Consider the following 23,547-nt stretch of genomic DNA (forward strand, 5'->3'; position numbering starts at 1 on the left):
TATAAAATATGGAAAAGACCTTCACAGATGAAATAGTAAAGTTAAGAAAATGTCTCTAAAACCCAGTAAGAATAAGACGTTATGGAGAAGGCTTAAAACCTCAGTAGCCACTGAGACTTTAAGGTAGACTAAGGTTAATTTAATGATAAAATACAGTGTTTCTTGGGGAAAGAAATAACGAATGTACATTTTTCCTTGTCCACTAAAAATGGCTATATAGGCTACGCTGAAGAAATTGAGATGTCCATTTTTCTAGAAGAGAAAGAAATGGAATTGGAGGAGATCAATATTGCTTGAAGAGAAGAAACATGTAACTTATAAAATCAAGTCCATTTGGGATTCATTCCAAAGGTGAAGAAAGTGGCAAATATTAGGAAAAATCTCTACCAGCTATATTTCATATCTCCCTATGAATTGGGATGGAAGCTACAAAGTTACAAAAAAATGAACATAGCTCTATATAGAAAAGCACCTTTAAAAACAGTAATGAAGGTTAGATTACTTTTATTTTCAGAGAACAGCAGTGTTATAGAATGTGCTAGAATTTTTTTCTGATCCATTTTGTCTCACGGTTTTCGTTTATTGGTTCTAAATGATATGTCTCCTTCAACAATTTCTAAATTTTTAAAGTTAAGATTACCTTGTGTTTAAGATGCTTTGGCAAGGACTCTAATGAGAATTTTAAATCTGTGCAAAATCTCTTGAAGTTCTAAATGAGCCCATCAAAGAGGACATTCACCAGATGGAACAAGTGATTGATCGAAAGCCTGGAGTGTTACTTTTAATCTCTTGTTTCCCAGCAAAGAGAAATTTTGCAGAATCTCCTCTCTTCTTATAGACTTAAACTAAAATACATAGTTAAAATAGAGGCACTATACTTTAGGTATATTTACAGAATGGAAAGTAGAAAAATCTTGTGCCACATCCCAGTCAAGAGTTGGATACTCTAAAGACAATGTGGATACTTGCAGTTTTTTTTTAAATAAACTTATTTATTTATTTTTGGCTACACTGAGTCTTCGTTGCTGCGTGCAGGCTTTCTCCAGTTGCAGCGAGTGGGGGCCACTCTTCGTAGCATTGCATGGGCTTCTCATCGCAGTGGCTTCTCTTGTTGCAGAGCAGTGGCTCACGGGCTTCAGTAGTTGTGGCATACTGTGGCATGCGGGCTCAGTAGTTGTGGCACACGGGCTTAGTTGCTCCACGGCATATGGGATCATCCCGGACCAGGGCTCGAACCCGTGTCCCCTGCATTGGCAGGCAGATTCTTAACCACTGCGCCACCAAGGAAGTCCCAGAGTTCCTGTTCTGCTGTTACTCCTAGGTTCATTTTTCACTGCTGGATGGAGGGCAGTCCCCAGAGTTCTCATGCCCCTAGGTGATGGCCTGTGTCTGAGCCTAAGATTGCTCACCAAGATCTATGATTACCTTTGATTCCTTGAGACAATGCTAGACTGCATTTCTTAGCTCCTTTCCACCTAGGCAGGACTTTCCCTCACTCTCCTTTCCCCATGTACAGCTAGAAAGAGTCTGAGTGCTTGATTTGTCTCATGGATATTAAGCTTTTGTGTAAAAGATTAATAAATTTTTTTGTGTGTTAAGTCCCCCAAATCTTGGGTTTGTTTATTATTGCAGTTAGCCTAACCTTTTCATACCATATTTCCTTGAGGATCTTGCACAAACACACAGAATAGTTCAATGGAGAGGAAATTGTGAAATACAGACAGTATCTGTCTGAGCTAATTTCACAAGTAAAATCTGCTTAAAGGTTTTTAACATTCCTAGGGAGAACAATGACTAACTCCATCATTAGTATCTGTGATGGTTAATTTTATATTAACCTGTCTATGCCATGGTACTCAGATGTGTGGTCAAACACACATCTGGATGTTTCTGTGAAGGTATTTTTTTTAGGTGAGATTAATATTTAAATCAGTAGACTGAGTAAATTAGTGGTTAGGCCTCATCAAATCAGTTGAAGGCCTTAAGAAAAAGAATAGCCTACCCTGAAGAAAAGGGAATTCTGTTATCAAACTGCCTTTCACCTCAATTTGCATCAACGTCTCTCTGGGGCCCTAGCCTGCTGGTCAACCTTACAAATCTTGAGCTTGCCAGCATCCACAATCACATAAGCCAACTCCTTAAAATTCTTCTCTCCCTCTCTGCCTCCCTTACTCCTGTGTGTGTGTGTGTGTGTGTGTGTGTGTGTGTGTGTGTTAATTAGCCAATGTCAAGTAAAATGGCATCTTATATTCATTTTAGAATTAATACACTTGTCATGGAAATATGTTTAGATTTTCTTCATGAGTCCTGCTACTGCTTTTTGTATCACAAGTGTATCTCATCTTTTCAATTATAATTATAAACAATAATGACTTAACATTTTAGGGCTTCCCTGGTGGCGCAGTGGTTGAGAGTCCGCCTGCCGATGCAGGGAACACGGGATCGTGCCCCGGTCTGGGAAGATCCCACATGCCGCGGAGTGGCTGAGCCTGTGAGCCGTGGCCGCTGAGCCTGTGCGTCTGGAGCCTGTACTCCGCAGCGGCAGAGGCCACGACAGTGAGAGGCCCGTGTACCGCAAAAAAAAAAAAAAAAAAAAAAAATTAAGAAAGGCTGCCCCTAGAAGATTCAAATGGAAAAACACATGCACATGAACTTGAGAGTAATCACTCTATTTGAAAATTGCTTATTGGACATTTGTTCATATTGGTCACTGTGTTAGGCACAAGGAATATAAAACTTAAGGGGGAAAAAAAGAGGGGGGAAACATAGTTCCTGCCTATGGCAAGTCATATTTTCCCAGAAAAGCAGTAACAATACCTTCTAACCTTCATTCTCTTCTTACTGTGATTTTGATATTCCTCCCATTGGGAGGCAGAGTCTGTATCTCCTCCCCTTGAACCTGAGTCAGCTTTTGCCTCAACAAATATAGTATGTCAGAAGTGATATAATTTTCAAGGCAAGGTCATAACAATGCCATCCATGTTCTTCTGCCTTGTTCTTTTGAGACCTTTGCTGTGGGGAAAGCCAGATGCCGTGTAAGCAGTCCAACAACCCTGATTACTATGCCGAGCCCAAAATAATTCTCATGGAGAGACCACATAGAAACACCCTAAGAAAATGTGGAGAGAGGAGAAACAGAGAGAAATTCAAACAGCTCCTATCTGCTCCAGCCCCCTGTATTTCAGCTCCATCCACTGACTGACTAAACTAATGAGAAACTGTGATGAACTGAATTGTGTGGCCCCCACCCAATGTTCATATGTTGATGCCCTAAACCCTAAAGTGACTTATAAGGAGACAGGGCCTTTAAGAAGGTAATTAAGGTTAAATGAGGTCATAAGGGTGAGGCTATAATCCAATAGAACCAGTGTCCTTATAAGAAGAGGAAAAAACACCTGAGATATCTCTCTCTTTTCATGTGTGCACAGAAGAAAGACCATGTGAGAACACAGTGAGAAGTCAGTAATCTGCAAGCCAGTAAAAGAGGCCTGACAAGAAACCAACGCTGCAGGCACCTTGATCTTAAACTTCTTGTTGCAGCAGCCTGAGCAGACTAATACAGAAACTGTGAGCCAGAACCATACAGTCAAGTCCTCTCCAAATTCCTGACCCACAAAAACCATGCAAGGTAATAAAATGATGATCCTTATTTTAAGTCACTAAGTTTTGGTGTGATTTGTTATGCAACCACAGATAATTGGGACACTGTTCTTGAGGCACTTGTCAGTGAGATAAAACACATAACTAATTATACATCAAAATGCCATATTAGTTATGTATCAAATTCTATGAGCTAGGAAGTAAGCAAAGGCAGAGCAGAAGATATTTTTGAACTGGAAATTTTAAAATAGTAAATAGTTAACCAGAAGTAGACCTAGGATGATAAAAGCTTACATGGGTTTGAACTGGGAGATGGTAGGTATCACTGAAGGAGATATCACTGAGATATACTATGAACTGAATTATGTCCCCCAAATATTTTGAAGCTCTAACCCCCATGTGACTATATTATAGATAGGGGTCATTAAGGAGGTGATTAAGGTTAAATGAGGTCATGAGTGTGGAGCCCTGATCCAATAGAACTGGTACCCTTATAAGGAAGAGACACCAGAACTCTCTCATCTGCAAGCCAGGAAAAGTGACCTCACTAGAACCTGATCATTCTGGCACCTGATCTCAGGCTTCTAGCTTCCAGAACTGTGAGAAAACAAGTTTTTTTTTGTTTAAGCCACCCAGTCTATGGAATGTTTTTATGGCAACTGAGCTAATACAGGTGTCTTCATATGTTTTTCAGGACTTAATTAGATTGGGCATCAAACCCTTAGTATATGTGGAGAAAAAATAAAAACGTGTATCATTTGCTTGATCCACACATTAGTCTATGAACAACTTCAAAGCAAGAGTTATGTTCACTGAAGTATTTCTAGCACCTAGATCATGATCGTGGCCTATATCTGAGCCATACAATTGCTAAAGGAAAGGAGAAGGGGAAGAAAGAGGAGTTAGAAAACTGAAATCTTTCAATGATATAGAACCTAATACCATCTGGTAGAATCTCTAGGATAACCCAGGGAAAGCAACCTTCCAGAGAGAAAAAGTGGAACATATCACTTAATGGAATGGAACCTGCCAAAATGGAGGAAGCCTCTATGAATCTTTGGGTTAACCAGTGATGGCAGTATGCAAAAGGATGATTGCCTGTGTTTTAGGCCACTCATTCTCAAAACTTTCTTCCTACTCATTATTCCCCAATAATTATTCAGTGCTGGTAGAATCATTTGTTGTGACCAATCTAGGGCATGTGGCCTCCCGCTAGTCTATACCTTGCTTTCTGACCCCCAACAGCTCTCTCTGCTGACTCTAGTGTTACTCCATAGGCCTCCCTACACTCACTGTTCAATTCTTCAATGTTAATACACATCTAGATTTGAATACTTTAAAATACAAAGAGTATAAATAAATGCACCTCATACAAATCATTTTAAAAGAATTTAAAACTTTTTAAAGGTTGAATGCATGTGAAATAATCATTAGGAAAGAAAAGACCATCAATTGTGTACTTAAGAATTCAAAAGGGAGTGTAGGGAGGAAGTGAAAGACAAGCAGAAAGAGAAGTTCGGGTCCAAGATCTCTTAGTACATTTTTCTTTGTCTTCGTGATTGTAAGCACTCATTTTTAATAAATGGAATCGTTAGTGAACTTATTCTAGATCCAATTTTCACCTGGCCTTTTTACTGTAATCAAACATGAAAGTAGGAAGAAAGACCAGGCCAAACCTTAATGCCTGTGGGTTCTGCTCCTTTGATTCCATAACTTTAGGGCAGATTTGGATTTGCCTGTTTGATAATGTATAGGGTTTCCAAGGGGGGAAATTTTTGAACTGGAACTTCACTTTCCTTTAGACTGAATATTACTTTGTAGTGGTTTGCTGCCTAATTGTAGGTGTACCTTGACCAGTCATACTCTACAGTTTCCCCCAAAGGGAGTTACTTTTTATTGAGATGGGACTAGATGTCCAAATTTACTTTTTATATAGACACATATTTCCTACTGGATCTCTTACTGGGTCTCTGCAGCAGTGGAACCTATTGGAATGTGGATTATGTATGAAGGATACATATTTCTAATATGACCCAACTCTAAATGTGTGATAAGAGTTGAGTACTACATTGCAGAATAAACTAGCATATTATAGTGCCCTAACTATAAGCCACATAACAACTCTCTGGTACAGACAAACCCTGAGAGAAAATAGGATTGAATCATGTATGATGATCTATAAAGACATTACTGTCTAGCTAGAAGGCAAAACCCCTGTATTTCAGTTAAGATAGGTGACATCTATTTTATCTTCCATGACTACTTGCAGAGCCATTCTGATTACAGACCATCGTCAAAAACAACTTCAAACACTACTGGACAACCCAGGCCATAAATACTGACTGGTTGGTCTGAATTAAAAAGGTGTATAATTGGCTCAAGAGGAAAAGAACTTTTCTGGCACAACTGTAATAGATATAACCATAAAGTAATTTTTAAATTTCCACAAAGCACACACTGAAAACAATATATTGCTTAGCAAGTGACATGTTGCATCATCTAATTCATATTTAGCGTTTAGGGTTTTCTAATGTTTACAGAGTACAACATAATCCATAGTACAATCTCATAGATGGAATTATGATCATTGCAAAGTTTGTCTCTGACAGAAATATTTTAATGTGCAATTTAGTGCTGCTTCAGGTTTACAATTATTTTTGTTCTTGAGAATTTTGCAAATAAAACTGGCACAAATTTTTGTTTATATTTCTAATGTAAGCAGATTTCAGCTTCTGAAAAAAAGAGTTTCTGGGCCCTGATGACTTCTCATGGATTTAATCTCTGTAGCACTGATTTATGCTAATCTGACAGTGAATCCTTTGCAAGTTTTTGGCCCCAGACTTCATGTTTACCCTGCTCCAGTTGGACTTCTTACTGTACTTGGTTTTTGGACACGCTGCTCACTCATTCCACAACCTCACTCCTTATCCCCTATTCCCTGACAATCTCTGAATAATGAGTGAGTCTTTAATGGGTGATTGCTTTGTGAAGAGAAATGAATAATTTACCTGATAATCATGGTCATCTATCAGACTATGCATTTTTTCTTAATAAGTGATTTTGCTATGTTTGCTTAAAACATGCTGAATTTTTCATGAATTGGATGAGTGCTTTCCAGCATCTGTTTATAATGTCAACTAACATTTTTTATGAGATGAAACGTTGGGAGATGGGAACAGGAAAACTGGGTGTTTAAAAAGATATATTACCTTTCAGAATGGGAGCTCTCTGTACCTGAAATATAAGAAGGTCCAGAGGTTTCAGAGTGGTTTTGCTGTTTTCAGATCTTTTGTTCATGCTGCTCTGCATACTGTGCATCATTTGCACATTTCTTGAAAGATCAGTTTGTACTTAATGCTTTGAAGAGAGGGAATCATGGGAGCTGAGTACTTATATTGAAGTATTCTTGTTGAGTAACACCTGAAGGTCTGAACATTAAATCTCCTATTTGAAAAACTAGCTTAAAGCTTAAGAAAGAAGCTAATGTGTCTGAGGGTATTAAAGGCATAAAAACACATTTTATTTGCTGTGATTACTACTGATGAAATGAAATATTAAATAGAATGCACAGTAAAGAAATTTTAAATAATTATAAGATACAATTTATATATTTCTACGGAAGTATTAATATTGTAAAAAAATCTGCACAGTAAATTGTAGTTTCTAAAGTACTTTTAAATGATTATCATGTTTAATATATTTTTAAAAATTGTAAATTCAGAATTTTAACATATTTATAAAACATATTCAACCTAGAGGACCTTCAAGATGATGGAAGAGTAAGACATGGAGATCACATTCCACCCCACAAATACATCAAAAACACATCTACATATGGAACAACTCCTACACAACACCTACTGAATGCTGGCAGAAGACCTCAGACTTCCCAAAAGGCAAGAAACTCCCCTGTACCTGGGTAGGGCAAAAGAAAAAAGGAAAAACAGAGACAAAAGAATAGGGATGGGACCTGCACCTCTAGGAGGGTGCTGTGAAGGAGGAAAGGTTTCCACACACTAGGAAGCCCCTTCGCGGGCGGAGACTGCGGGTGGTGGAGGGGGGAGCTTCGGAGCCACGGAGGAAAGCGCAGCAACAGGGGTGCAGAGGGCAAAGCGGAGAGATTGCCGCACAAAGAATCGGTGCCGACCAGCACTCACCAGCCCGACAGGCTTGTCTGCTCACCCGCCGGGATGGGTGGGGGCTGGGAGCTGAGGCTCGGGCTTCAGAGGTCAGATCCCAGGGAGAGGGCTGGGGTTGGCTGAGAACACAGACAAAAGGAGGTTAGTGCACCACAGCTAGCCAGGAGGGAGTCCGGGAAAAAGTCTGGAGCTGCCTCAGAGGCAAGAGACCATTGTTTTGGGGTGTGCAAGGAGAGGGGATTCAGAGCACCGCCTGAACGAGCTCCAGAGATGGGTGCAAGCCGCGGCTATCAGCGCGGACCCCAGAGACTGGCATGAGACGCTAAGGCTGCTGCTGCCTCCACCAAGAAGCCTGTGTGCAAGCACAGGTCACTGTCCACACCTCCCCTCCCGGGAGCCTGTGCAGCCCGCCACTGCCAGGGTCCCATGATCCAGGGACAACTTCCCCGGGAGAATGCACGGCGCACCTCAGGCTGGTGCAACGTCACGCCGGCCTCTGCCACCGCAGGCTCGCCCCACATCTGTACCCCTCCCTCCCCCGGCCTGAGTGAGCCAGAGCCCCCGAATCAGCTGCTCCCTTAACCCCATCCTGTCTGGGCAGGAACAGATGCCCTCAACCGACCTACATGCAGAGGCAGGGCCAAATCCAAAGCTGAACTTCAGGAGCTGTACGAACAAAGAAGAGAAAGGGAAATCTCTCCCAGCAGCCTCAGGAGCAGCGGATTAAACCTCCACAATCAACTTGATGTACCCTGCATCTGTGGAATACCTGAACAGACAACAAATCATCCCAAAATTGAGGCAGTGGACTTTGGGAGCAACTGGAGACTTGAGGTTTGATGTATGTGACTGACTAGTTTCTGATTTTTATGTTTATCTTAGTTTAGTTTTCAGCATTTGTTACCATTGGTGGATTTGTTTATTGGTTTGGTTGCTCTCTTCTTTATTATTTTTTTATTTTAATAATATATTTTAAAATTTTTTATTTAAACATTTTTATTTATTTATTTTCTTTCTTTCTTTTTTTTCCTCCCTTTTCTTCTGAGCTGTGTGGCTGACAGGGTCTTGGTGCTCCGGCCAGTGTCAGGCCTGAGCCTCTGATGTGGGAGAGCTGAGATCGGGACACTGGACCACCAGAGACCTCCCAGCCCCACATGGTATCAATCAGTGAGAGCTCTCCCAGAGAGCTCTGTCTCAATGCTAAGACTCAGCTCCACTCAAAGACCAGCCAGCTCCAAGGCTGGACCCCCCATGCCAAACAACTAGCAAGACAGGAACACAACACCACCCATTAGCAGAGAGGCTGCCTAAAATCATAAGGTCACAGACACCCCAAAACACACCACTGGACGAAAACCTGCCCACCAGAAAGAAAAGATCCAGCCTCATACACCAGAACACAGGCACTAGTCCCCTTTACCAGGAAGCCTACACAACTCACTGAACCAATTTTACCCACTGGGGGCAGACACCAAAAACAATGGGAACTATGAACCTGTAGCCTGTGAAAAGGAGACCCCAAACACAGTAAGATAAGCAAAATGAGAAGACAGAGAAGCACACAGCAGATGAAGGAGCAAGGTAAAAACCCACCAGACCAAACACATGAAGAGGAAATAGGCAGTCTACCTGGAAAAGAATTCAGGGTAATCATAGTAAAGATGATCCAAAATATTGGAAATAGAATGGGGAAAATACAAGGAATATTTAACAAGGACCTAGAAGAACTAAAGAGCAAATAAACAATGATGAACAACACAATAAATGAAATTTAAAAATCTCTAGAAGGAATCAACAGCAGAATAACTGAGGCAGAAGAACGGATAAGTGACTTGGAAGGTAAAAGAGTGGAAATAACTACCACAGAGCAGAATTTAAAAAAAAGAATGAAAAGAATTGAGGACAGTCTCAGAGACCTCTGGGACAACATTAAATGCACCAACATTCGAATATAGGGGACCCAGAAGAAGAAGAGAAAAAGGGACTGAGAAAATATTTGAAGAGATTATAGCTGAAAACTTCCCTAATATGGGAAAGGAAAGAGTCAATCAAGTGAAGGAAGCACAGAGAGTCCCATACAGGATGAATCCAAAGAGAAGCATGCCAAGACACATATTAATCAAACTATCAAAAATTAAATACAAAGAAAAAATATTAAAAGCAGCAAGGGAAAAACAACAAATAACATACAGGGAATCCCCATAAGGTTAACAGCTGATCTTTCAGCAGAAACTCTGCAAGCCAGAAGGAAGTGGCAGGACATATTTAAAGTGATGAAAGAGGAAAACCTACAATTAAGAGTACTCTACCCAGCAAGGATCACATTCAGATTCGACAGAGAAATTAAAATCTTTACAGACAAGCAAAAGCTAAGAGAATTCAGCACCACCAAACCAGCTTTACAACAAATGCTAAAGGAACGTCTCCAGGCCAGAAACACAAGAGAAGGAAAAGACCTAAAATAACAAACCCAAAACAATTAAGAAAATGGTAATAGGAAAATACATATCATATCGATAACTACCTTAAATGTAAATGGATTAAATGCTCCAAACAAAAGACATAGACTGGCAGAATGGATACAAAAACAAGACCTGTATATATGCTGTCTACAAGAGACCCACTTCAGACCTAGGGACACATACAGACTGAAAGTGAGCAGATGGAAAAAGATATTCCAGGCAAATAGAAATAAAAGAAACCTGGAGTAGCAATTCTGATATCAGACAAAACAGATTTTTTTTAACATCTTTATTGGAGTATAATTGCTTTCCAATGGTGTGGTAGTTTCTGCTTTATAACAAAGTGAATCAGTTATACATATACATATGTCCCCATTTCTCTTCCCTCTTGCATCTCCCTCCCTCCAAACCCTCTAGGTGTTCACAAAGCACCGAGCTGATCTCCCTGTAGTATGCAGCTGCTTCCCACTAGCTATCTATTTTACGTTTGTTAGTGTATATATGTCAATGCCACTCTCTCACTTTGTCCCAGCTTACCCTTTCCCCTCCCCGTATCCTCAAGTCCATTCTCTAGTAGGTCTGTGTCTTTATTCCCTTCTTGCCCCTAGGTTCTTCATGAACATTTTTTTTTTTAAGATTCCGTATATATGTGTTAGCCTATGGTATTTGTTTTTCTCTTTCTGACTTACTTCACTCTGTATGACAGACTCTAGGTCCATCCACCTCACTACAAATAACTCAATTTCGTTTCTTTTTAGGGCTGAGTAATATTCCACTGTATATATGTGCCACATCTTCTTTACCCATTCATCTGTTGATGGACACAGGTTGCTTCCATGTCCTGGCTATTGTAAAGGGAGCTGCAATGAACATTTTGGTACATGACTTGTTTTGAATTAGAGTTTCTCATGGTATATGCCCAGTAGTGGGATTGCTGGGCCGTATGGTAGTTCATTAGTCATTAGAGAAATGCAAATCAAAACTAAAATGAGATATCATCTCACACCGGTCAGAATGGCCATCATCAAAATATCTACAAATAATAAATGCTGGAGAGGGTGTGGAGAAAAGGGAACATTCTTGCACTGTTGGTGGGAATGTAAATTGATACAGCCACTATGGAGAACAGTATGGAGGTTCCTTAAAAATAGATTTTAAAATAAATACTATTACAAGAGAAAAAGAACGACACTACATAATGATCAAGGGATCAATCCAAGAAGAAAACATAACAATTGTACGTATTTATGCACCCAACATAGGAGCACCTCAATACATAAGACAAATGCTAACAGCCATAAAAGGGGAAATCAACAGTAACACAATCACAGTAGGGGACTTAACAACCCACTTTCTCCAGTGGACAGATCATCCAAAATGAAAAGACATAAGGAAACATGAGCTTTAAATGACACATAAACAAGATGGACTTAATTGATATTTATAGGACATTCCATTCAAAAACAACAGAATACACATTCTTCTCAAGTATTCATGTAACATTCTCCAGGATAGATCACATCTTGGGTCACAAATCATGCCTTGGTGAATTTAAGAAAATTGAAGTCATACCAAGTATCTTTCTGCCAACTATGCTATGAGACTAGATATCAATTACAGGAAAAAAATCTGTAAAAAATACAAGAACATGGAGGCTAAACAATACGTTACTAAATAACCAAGAGATCACAGAAGAAATCAAAGAGGAAATAAAAAAATACATAGAAACAAATGACAATGAAAACATGATGGACCAAAATATATGGATGATGCAAAAGCAATTCTAAGAAGGAAGTTTATACCAATACAATCTTACTTAAAGAAACAAGAAAAATCTCAGATAAACTACCTAAACTTACAGCTAAAGCAATTAGAGAAAGAAGAACAAAAAATCCCAAAGTTAGAAGGAAAGAAATCATAAAGATCAGATCAGAAATAAATGAAAAAGAAATGAAAGAAACGACAGCAATGATCAATAAAACTAAAAGCTGGTTCTTTGAGAAAAACAAAATTGATAAACCGTTAGACAGAATAAGCAGGAAAAAAAGGAAGAAGACTCAAATCAACAGAAATAGTAATGAAAAAGGAGAAGTAACTGACACTGAAAAATACAAAGGATCATGAAAGATTACTACAAGCAACTATATGCCAATAAAATGGACAACCTCGAAGAAATGGACAAATTCCTAGAAAGGCACAACCTTCTGAGACTGAACAGGAAAAACTGAAAATATAAACAGACCAATCACAAGCTATGAAATTGAAACTGTGATTAACAATCTTCCAACAAACAAAAGCCCACCACCAGATGGCTTCACAGGCAAATTCTATCAAACATTTAGAGAAGAGCTAACACCTACCCTTCTCAAAATTTTCCAAAATATAGCAGAGGGAGGAACACTCTCAAACTCATTCTACGAGGCCACCGTCACCCTGATACCAAAACCAGACAAAGATGTCACAAAAAAGAAAACTACAGGCCAATATCACTGATGAATATAGATGCAAATATACTCAACAAAATACTAGCAAACAGAATTCAATAGCACATTAAAAGTATCACACACCATAATCAAGTGGGGTTTATCCCAGGAATGCAAGGATTCTTCAATATACGCAAATCAATCAATTTGATACACTATATTAACAAACTGAAGGAGAAAAACCATATGATCATCCCAATAGATGCAGAAAAATCTTTCCACAGAATTCAACACCCATTTGTGATAAAAACTCTCCAGAAAGCACGCATAAAAGGAAACTACCTCAACATAATAAATGCCATATATAACAAACCCACAGCCAACATCATTCTCAATGGTGAAAAGCTGAAACTATTTCCTCTAAGATCAGGAAGAAGACAAGATTGCCCACTCTCACCACTCTTATTCAACATAGTTTTGAAGTTTTAGCCACAGCCATCAGAGAAGAAAAAGAAATAAAAGGAATCCAAATCAGAAAGAAGACGTAAAGCTGTCACTCTTTGCAGAAGACATGATACTATACATAGAGAATCCTAATGATGCTACCAGAAAACTACTAGAGCTAATTAATGAATTTGGTAAAGTAGCAGGATACAAAATTAATACACAGAAATCTCTTGCATTCCTATACGCTAACGATGAAAAATCTCAAAGAGAAATTAAGGAAACACTCCCATTAACCATTACAACAAAAATAATAATATACTTAAGAATAAATCTACCTAAGGAGACAAAAGACCTGTATGCAGAAAAGTATAAGACACTGAAGAAAGAAATTAAAATGATATAAACAGATGAAGAGATATAGCATGTTCTTGATTGGAAGAATCAACACTGTAAAAATGATTATACTACCCAAAGCAATCTACAAATTCAATGCAATCCCTATCAAACTACCACTGGAATTTTTCACAGAACTAGAACAAAATATTTCACAATTTGTATGGAAACACAAAATATCCCAAATAGCAAAAGCAATCTTGAAAAAGAAAAACAGAGCTGGAGGAATCAGGCTACCTGTCTTCAGATTATACTATACAGCTACAGTAATCAAGACAATATGGTACTGGCACAAAAACAGAAATATAGATCAATGGAACAGGATAGAAAGCCCAGAGATAAACCCACGCACGTATGGTCACCTTATCTTTGATAAAGGAGGCAAGAATATACAATGGAGAAAAGACAGCTTCTTAAATTAGTGGTGCTGGGAAAACTGGACAGCTACATGTAAAAGAATGAAATTAGGACACTCCCTAACACCATATACAAAAATGAACTCAAAATGGATTAAAGATCTAAATGTAAGGTCAGACACTGTAAAACTCTTAGAGGAAAACATAGGCAGAACACTGTATGACATAAATCACAGCAAGATCCTTTTTGACCCACCTCCTAGAGAAAGGGAAATAAAAACAAAAATAAACAAATGGGACCTAATGAAACTTAAAAGCTTTTGCACAGGAAGGAAACCATAAACAAAACTAAAAGACAATCCTCAGATTGAGAGAAAATATTTGCAAATGAAGCAACTGACAAAGGATTAATCTCCAAAATATACTAGCAGCTCATGCACTTCAATATCAAAAAAACAAACAACTCAATCCAAAAATGGGCAGAAGACCTAAATAGACATTTCTCTGAAGAAGATATTCAGATTGCCAACAAACACATGAAAGAATGCTCAACAGCACTAATCATTAGAGAAATGCAAATCAAAACTACAATGTGGTTTCACCTCACACCAGTCAGAATGGCCATCAACAAAAAGTCTACAAAAAATAAATGCTGGAGAGGGTGTGGAGAAAAGGGAACCCTCTTGCACCGTTGGTGGGAATGCAAATTGATACAGCCACTATAGAGAACAGTATGGAGGTTCCTTCAAAAACTAAAAATTGAATTACCATATGACCCAGCAATCCCACTCCTCGGCATATACCGTGAGAAAACCATAATTCAAAAAGAGTCATGTACCACAATGTTCATTGCAGCACTATTTACAATAGCCAGGACATGGAAGCAACCTAAGTGTCCATCGACAGATGAATGGCTAAAGAAGATGTGGCATATATATACTATGGAATATTACTCAGCCATAAAAAGAAATTAAATTGAATTATTTGTAGTGAGGTGGATGGACATAGAGTCTGTCCAACAGAGTGAAGTAAGTCAGAAAAAGAAAAACAAATACCGTATGCTAACACATGTATATGGAATCTAAAAGAAAAACATGGTTCTGAAGAACATAGGGGCAGGAGAGGAATAAAGATGCAGACGTAGAGAATGGACTTGAGAACACATGGAGGGGAAGGGTAAGCTGGGACGAAGTGAGAGAGTGGCATGGACATATATACACTGTCAAATGTAAAATAGATAGCTAGTGGGAAGCAGCTGCATGGCACAGGGAGATCAGCCTAGTGCTTTGTGATCACCTATATGTCAGGTCAGTGGGATAAGGAGGGTGGGAGGGAGACGCAAGATGGAGGGGATATGGGGATATACATATACATATGGCTGATTCTCTTTGTTGTACAGCAGAAACTAACACAACATTGTAAAGCAATTATACTCCAATAAAGATGTTAAAAAATACACAAAAAATAAAAACACAACCATTAGAACTGAGAGCCTGGGTACTCTCTCCTTTGCCCCTACACCTTTAAACTCCTAGGCTCTTAGATTACAAAGTGGAAGGTCAACCTCCTCCCAATGTTGTTTATTCCAAAGAAAAGCCCTCACCTAAAAAGAGGCTTATTAGAAAAATAAATGCAAAGATTACCCATTGTCTCGGGGAACCTAGCGCTTGTGTCTTAAGGCTTCCCACCTCCTTTATTCTCAGTTTAACTAAAGGGGAAGCACATTAGGTCTGGCCTTTGCACTTCTGGCCTTTGCACATCTTACCATATACAGAAGCCAGTATCTCCAGGTGATACAAATGCACAGGCCAAAACTGTACTGAGCACAATTATCTCAAAAATAATCTGAAAAAATACACTATCTGAAGTAGAACTAGTAGAACAGATGGACTCAGTGTCTTAAATCAACTTCCTCAGAAGCAGAACCCGAGATAAAGAGTCTTGTGCAAATGATTCTCAGGAAAAAAACTGGTAAAAGAGTTGGGGAAGTGGGACTTCCCTGGTGGCGCAGTAGTTAAGAATCTGCCTGCCAATGCAGGGGACACGGTTTCGAGCCCTGGTCCAGGAAGATCCCACATTCCGAAGAGCATCTGAGCCCCTGTGCCACAACCATAAGCCTGTGCTCTAGAGCCCGCGAGCCACAACTACTGAAGCCTGCAGGACTAGAGCACATGCTCCACAACTAGAGAATCCACCGCAATGAGAAGCCTGCCCACCACAATGAAGAGTAGCTCCTGCTTGCTGCAACTAGAGAAAGCCTGCACAGAAGACCCAATGCAACCAAAAATAAATAAATTAAAAAAAAAAAGAGTTGGGGAAGTAATAAGTGTGTGGTATCAGGCAAAACACTACAGATTGTAGCTTCAGTCTGATCCTTTCAAAGTTACCACACCTCAGAGTCCTCCTGACTCAAGACAAGGCAGAAGGAACTTTTATAGTCACATCTTTTATGGGGAAGGAGAGAGAGGGAAAAGGCAATTTGTACCTCATCTGGCTCTCCATAGGCAATGGACTCTGGTATCTAATAGCAGTCCTCTGAAAAAGAACTGTGGATGCTGCCTGTTAGAAAACTTGCCAAATACTAGGGGATCTGAGTGGAGCGCTAACATTATGTACTTAAATTCTCCTCTTGTACCATTCAGATACCCTTGCATCACACATTACATTTACTCCATCCTGTCATGGACTGAATGTTTTTTTAATTTTTATTATATATTGATGTATAGTTGATTAACAATGTTAAGTTTCAGGTGTAAAGTGATTCAGTTATACATATATATGTATCTACTCTTTTTCAAATTCTTTTCCCATAGAGGTTGTTAAGAATATTGAGCAGAGTTTCCTGTTCTATACAGTAGGCCCTTGTTGTTTTTTCTATTTTATAGATAGTAGTGTGTTATCTGTTAATCCCAAACTCCCAGTTTATCCCTACCCCCCACCTTTCCCCTTTGGTAACCATAAGTTTGTTTTCTAAGTCTGTGAGTCTGTTTCTGTTTTGTAAATAAGTTCGTGTATCTTTTTTTTTTAGATTCTGCATATAAGCAATATCATATGATATTTCTTTCTCTGTATGACTTACTTCACTTAGTATGATAATCTCCAGGTTCATCCACGTTGCTGCAAATGGCATTACTGCATTCTTTTTAATGACTAATAGTCCATTGTACATATGTACCACATCTTCTTTATCCATTCATCAGTTGATGGACATTTAGGTTGCTGCCATGCCTTGGCTATTGTAAACAGCACTGCAGTGAACACTGGGGTGCATGTATTCTTTCAAACCATGGTTTTCTCCAGATATATGCCCAGGAGTGGGACGGCTGGATCATATGGTAGCTCTATTTTTAGTTTTTTAAGGAACCTCCATACTGTCTCCACAGTGGCTGTACCAATTTACATTCCCGCCAGCAGTGTAGGAGGGTTCCCTTTGTTCCACACCCTCTCCAGTATTTATTGTTTGTAGAATTTTTGATGATGGCTATTCTGACTGGTGTGAGGTGATATCGCATTGTAGTTGTGATTTGCTTTCTCTAATAATTAGCAATGTTGAGGATCTTTTCAGGTCCCTCCTGTCCATCTGTATGTCTTCTTTGGAGAAATGTCTATTTAGGTCTTCTACCCATTTTTTGATTGGGTTGTCTGTTTTTTTGATATTGAGCTGCATGAGCTGTTCAGGGTCCAACCACATAGTAATTTGAATAGGGTGAGACAAGAATTATTCATCGTAATAGGGGATTGGGATAACAAAGGATTGGCTAGTGGAAGCAAAGAGAATACTAAATAATATAGGAATGCCAAAAATAAGGAATAGCTACTACCACTAAGGCTGAGATAGAGCCCCAAGGAAAATCCTACTTAATATAAATTCATGGGCATCTGGGAGAGGATAAGGAAGATCTAGACACATTTAGAAAATAATAAACTGTTCTGTTAAAAGAGATATAAATATTAATTTTTTTTTTTTTTTTTTTTTTTTTGTGGTACGCGGGCCTCTCACCGTTGTGGCCTCTCCCGCCGCAGAGCACAGGCTCCGGACGCGCAGGCTCAGCGGCCATGGCTCACGGGCCCAGCCGCTCCGCGGCATGTGGGATCTTCCCGGACCAGGGCACGAACCCGAGTCCCCTGCATCGGCGGGTGGACTCTCAACCACTGCGCCACCAGGGAAGCCCAAATATTAATTTTTAAATAGGCAAAAAAGTAGAAAAAACACGAAGAATGGAATAAATTAAAATAAAAATGTAAGATTACAAATATGCAAATACATAATCATTGTCAGTTTACATTGATTTAATTAAAAAGCTCATGCTGTCAGATTGTATTTTAAAAAATCTAGCTACATGCTCTTTATAAAAGATACATCTAAAACATAGATTATGCAAAAGTTGAAAGTTAAAAAATGGAAAAGTATGTATCAGGAACAAATGAACAAATCATGCTGTCCTACTAACATAAGAGAAAACAACTTTAGATCAAAAAACTTCATTAGAGTCTCTAAATAATACTAAAATATTTAATTCACTGAGAATATATAAAACTTTCTAAATATGCAGGCATAAAATAAAATACCCTCAAAATATAATAAGCAAAAATTGAATTATAGGAAGAAATTAACAAATCTACCATCATGGTAGGTGATTTCAACATAGCTCTAAATTACTGATGTGTCCTAAGAAGATATATGAGGAGATTAAAAATATATTTGTAAACTACTAACAAACATAATTTTATACACACACACTCACAAGTATGAATCACATTCTCTAATGACAACAATTGAAGTGGAAGTTAATAACAAGGTAAGTTTTTAAAAGCTCTATGTATATTTAAGATTATAAAAACTTAAAAACTCAGTAATCAAACTATTATAATGTAAATTTAAAAATCCACAGAAATAAACGACAATGAAATACTAACATACCACATCTTTAAAGGTACAGTGATAGCAGACCTACAGGGGAAAGTTTTATCCTTAAACGTACATTTTAAATAAGAAATTCTGAAAATTAACAAACTAAGTATCTCACTTATAACTTAATAAAATAAAAATAGAATAAACCTGAATAAAAGAGAAGGAAAGAAACAATACAGTTAAGAGCAGAAATTTTTTTTTTTTTTACTTTTAGAACAGGTTTAGATTTACAGAAAAACCACAAAGATAATACAGAGAATCCCTATATACTCCATGCCCAGAAAAGCAGCATTTTTTAAAAAATTGAAAACAAAGACACATTGCAGATGATCAACAAAGTCAAAAGTTGGTTCTTTGAAAAGGATAATACACTAGACAAACATCTGGTAAAATCTTATGAAAAAAAAGAGAGAAGAGAGAGGAGGCACAGATAGCATTTTAATGCAAAAAGAGACATAACTATAGAAACAGAAGAGTATTCTTTTTTAAATAAGAGAAAACTACTATGTTAATACAGTTAAATGCTTAGTAAAATGGATATATCTCTTTAAAATATAACTTAACAACTTACAAAAGAAATAATAGAAAGCAGTCATTACAAATTTTCCCCAAAGAAACCACCTAACAATTACAGAGGCAAATTTTACCAAATTTTCAGGGAAAGAGTGTTTCAATTTTGTACACTTCCAAAAAACAGATAAAAATAACAGTTTCAGTTATTTAATTAATCCAGAATAATCTAACAATCTTAATTCAAAACTGAAAAAACACATTATAAGAAAGAAAAAGTCCTGACCAATCTTTCACATAAATATAAATGCAAAATCACAAACAATATTTTGGCAAACCAAGTCCATATATTTATTGAAAAAATAATATGTATGCCCAGTAGGATTTATTCCAGGAATTCAAGAATGGTTTAATATTAAAAAATAAATCAAAGTAGTTCTCCAGATTTACAGAATTAGGGGAAAAAAATCCATCAATTGATGAAGAAGTAGAAGTTAATAAAATTAAACCTTATTCATGATTTTTAAAAAAACTGCCAACTAGGGGAAAACATGAACTTCTTTTAAACTGAAAAAATATATACCTATAAAATCCTACTGTAAATATTATACTAAATAGTGAACATTTAAAAGATTTACTTTTATAATCTGAAGCAAGACAAGGATCTCCACTGTTGCATGTTTTATTCAGCATCATACTAGGTGCTCTAGCAAATTATACTAGATATCTAGCAAAAGTGTAAAAAGAAAATAAATAAAAAGTCTGAAGACTGGAAAGTTAAAAATGAAATTTCAGTTCTAATCATATCAAAGATGATTGTGTATAAAGGAAATCACCCCCCCCCCAAATACACAGATAAATTATTAGGATAGATTGCTGGATAGAAGACTGTTTTGCACAAATCATTTGCATTTTTAGATACTGGCAGGAAACAGAAAACTACATTCAAAAAAGATTTCGGGTAATGTGAAAATATTAAATACTTAGAAATAAATAGATCAAAAGTTGTGTGAAATCTTGATGCAGAAATTTATAAAAACTACTGAGATTAAGAGAAAAAACTCCTAAAGAAATGAAGGGATTAGAAGATTCAATATTAAGAATATGTCTCTTCCCCCCAGATTGATCTATCCATTCAGTGCAATGCCAAACACAACCTTATCGGATTTTCATGTTGGGACTGGGATAGAACTGGTAAGTTGATCCTGAAATTTGTATGTAATGCAAAGAACTAAAAATATCCAAGAAACTCTTGAAGAACAAAGTCAGATAAAATTACTTGCTCTACTCCATATCAAACTTATTAAAGTATAATAACTAAATCACTGTGGTATTGGTGCAAAAATGGGCAAATATTCAAGAAGAAGCAAATAGGGAGCCCAGGAACAGACCATAAACATACAGAGCACTTGATAATTTATGAAAATGTCACTTTAGAGCAAAACAATTTCTATAAATCAATAATAAGATATGCAACCCAGTTGTAAACAAAAAAAGGGCAAGAGGCTTTAACACACAATTTACAAACAAAAATATACACACAGCCAGTAAATACATGAGAAGTTTTCCAACCTCAATAGTAAACAGAGAAATAAAAATTAAAACCTTAATATACAATTCCAGTTTTGGGGTTAAGTAAATTAAGCACACTCCACTCTGTCTCCCTCAATGAATACAGCTATAAAAGGTTGATAGACTATGTGGAACAGCAAGACACATAAAATTAAATATCAGAGGAGGATTGCAGAAGAAGACCAAATTAAAAGTGCTACTGAATTGTCAGTGAGTTTGACATTTTGTTCTTCCAGTATTCCCTGACTTGAACTCAAAGCACTGACAACCCCAAAAATGGGCACCTGTTGAGAATCTCTCTGGTTCTGGCTCAAGGAGCTGGAAAAGGAACTCCTAATGCTCAGAGACAGAGCACAGCAATGTTCTGTTTTGTTTTTTTTCTCTTTTATCTCAACCATTGTTTGGTATTTCAGCCCCCAAGCACTACAATGGTCATAGTGTTGGTGTCAGTGACTGGTAAAGAGAATTCATAGGAAACAAAATTTGATAATAGGTAACTTCCTGTCCAGTTGGTGAAGCTGGGGTTCCAAGAAAATGGAGCCAAACCCCATTGTGTATTTTCTCTCTCTGTCCTCCCTCGATCAATCACTTGGCCCTAGATGTGAACACAGTTGTGAAATTACCCAGTGGAGGGGGATTGTTAGTTAAACCCCAGACTCCAAGCCAGAAGACCAAAAACAGTACTTGACTACCAATAGCAAAAGTAGTAGCCATGTAGTAAAATGTGTGGCAACATTGCAAGAAGGATGGGAGGAATTGGGAATATATGGTCATAAATTCTTATACTATATGTGAAGCAGTATATTATTGGAAGGTAGGTTGTGATTAAAGATAAAAGATACATATAACTACTATATATATAGTTATATATAATATAGTTATATATGTATATATACTGATATATATAAAACTAATATGACAATAGTTATATATTGATAGTTATATATGTATATATATATAACTATATATACTGCTATGTAAATAACTAATAATGTGACAATAGTGGAGATAAATAAAACATGAAAAATATTCAATTAACCAAAAATAGGCAGAAAAACAGGTAAGTTAAAGAACAGAATAGAAAAAACTAGCAAGATGGTAGGTTTTCATCTGATTATATCAATAATTAGATTAAATGTAAAAGATCTAACCACCAACTGAAAGTTTGGATCGAAAGCAAGACTCACCTACATGCTGTCTACTAAAAACTCACATTAAATACAAAGACACAGATAGGTTAAAAGTAAAAAGAGAGAATAAGATATACCATGCAAAACTAATCTAAAGGGAGCTGGTATTTCTATACTAGTAAAAGGCAAGGTAGACGCGAGAACAAAGAATGTTATCAGGGATAAAGCGGGATATTTCATATACATAATGGGGCTAGTTCACCAAAAAGACATAAAAATCCTAAATGTGTATGCATCTAACAACAGAGCTTCAAAATTCATGATAGAATTAAAAGCAGAAATAGGCAATGTAGAAGTATAGTTGTAGATTTTATCATTCTAGCTCAATAATTCATAAAACAAGTAGATAGAAAATCAGATAGTATATAAAGACCTAAACAAGACTATGAACCAACTTGACCTAATTAATATTTACAGGATACCGCATCCAGCAGCATCAGAGTATACAATCTTAAAAATTGTACATGAAACAATCACCAAATAGTCCATATACTAGGCCTTTAAAAAGGCTTAACAGATTTTAAATGATTAATATAAAAGATGTTCTCTGATCATAATGAAATTAAACTAGAAACGAATAACAGTAAAATATCTGGAAAAATCCCCAAATATTTGGAAATTAAATAGCACAGTTCTAATTAATTCAAGGGTCAGAGGAAGGCAAATGGAAATTAGAAAATACTAATTTTATTTCTTGAGCTGGGTTATGGTTACATGGAGTTTCTCTTTATGAAAACTCATAAGCTGTACATTTTGTTTTGTGCACTTTTCTATATGTGTGTTATATTTCTCAATAAAATGAAATAAAAAATGGACAGGGCTTCCCTGGTGGTGCAGTGGTTGACAGTCCGCCTGCCGGTGCAGGGGACACGGGTTCGTGCCCCAGTCTGGGAAGATCCCACATGCTGCGGAGCGGCTGGGCCCGTGAGCCATGACCGCTGAGCCTGTGTGTCCAGAGCCTGTGCTCTGCAACAGGAGAGTCCACAACAGTGAGAGGCCCGAGTACCGCAAAAAAACCCAAAAAGGACAAATTCCTAGAAAAATATTATTTAGCAAAACAAAGTCAGGAAGAAATAAAAAGGGAAGTTGGAGCAAGACTGAAAGCTATAGTGGGCAGCCTCGTTGGGTAAATTCCCAAACCCCCTCAGAATCCAAGTAAATAACATAGCAAAGAAAAAAATCCACAGACAAAAGCTAAATACAACAAACTAAATGACTTGTTATCACCACAGACCCCAAGATATAAGTAGGTGCAGCAAAACAGCTACAGCAAGACAAGTGTGGTATTAGTGAAATGCCCAACAAAAAACAAAGGTAAAGCAAAAAGACTTCTAAGAATCCCAGAAACTAAATTGTTAGCATGTATTCACTTCTAAAGCAGTGTCTCTACTCCACAGAGAAAGCTCAGCTGACTGATCTGAGAGGAGCAGACAAATCTATAGTAGAGCTAATGGGTAAGAGCCAGGGGAACACAAAATTAAATTCAGGTGGTGGTGGAGTGATATGGGTTGTAAGAACTTTTGAAATTAGCCAAGTGAAGCTC

The sequence above is a fragment of the Monodon monoceros genome, unplaced genomic scaffold (genome assembly GCF_005190385.1).
Source record: "Monodon monoceros isolate NGI ecotype Baffin Bay Population unplaced genomic scaffold, NGI_Narwhal_1 Super_Scaffold_15, whole genome shotgun sequence".
NCBI lineage: Eukaryota > Metazoa > Chordata > Mammalia > Artiodactyla > Monodontidae > Monodon > Monodon monoceros.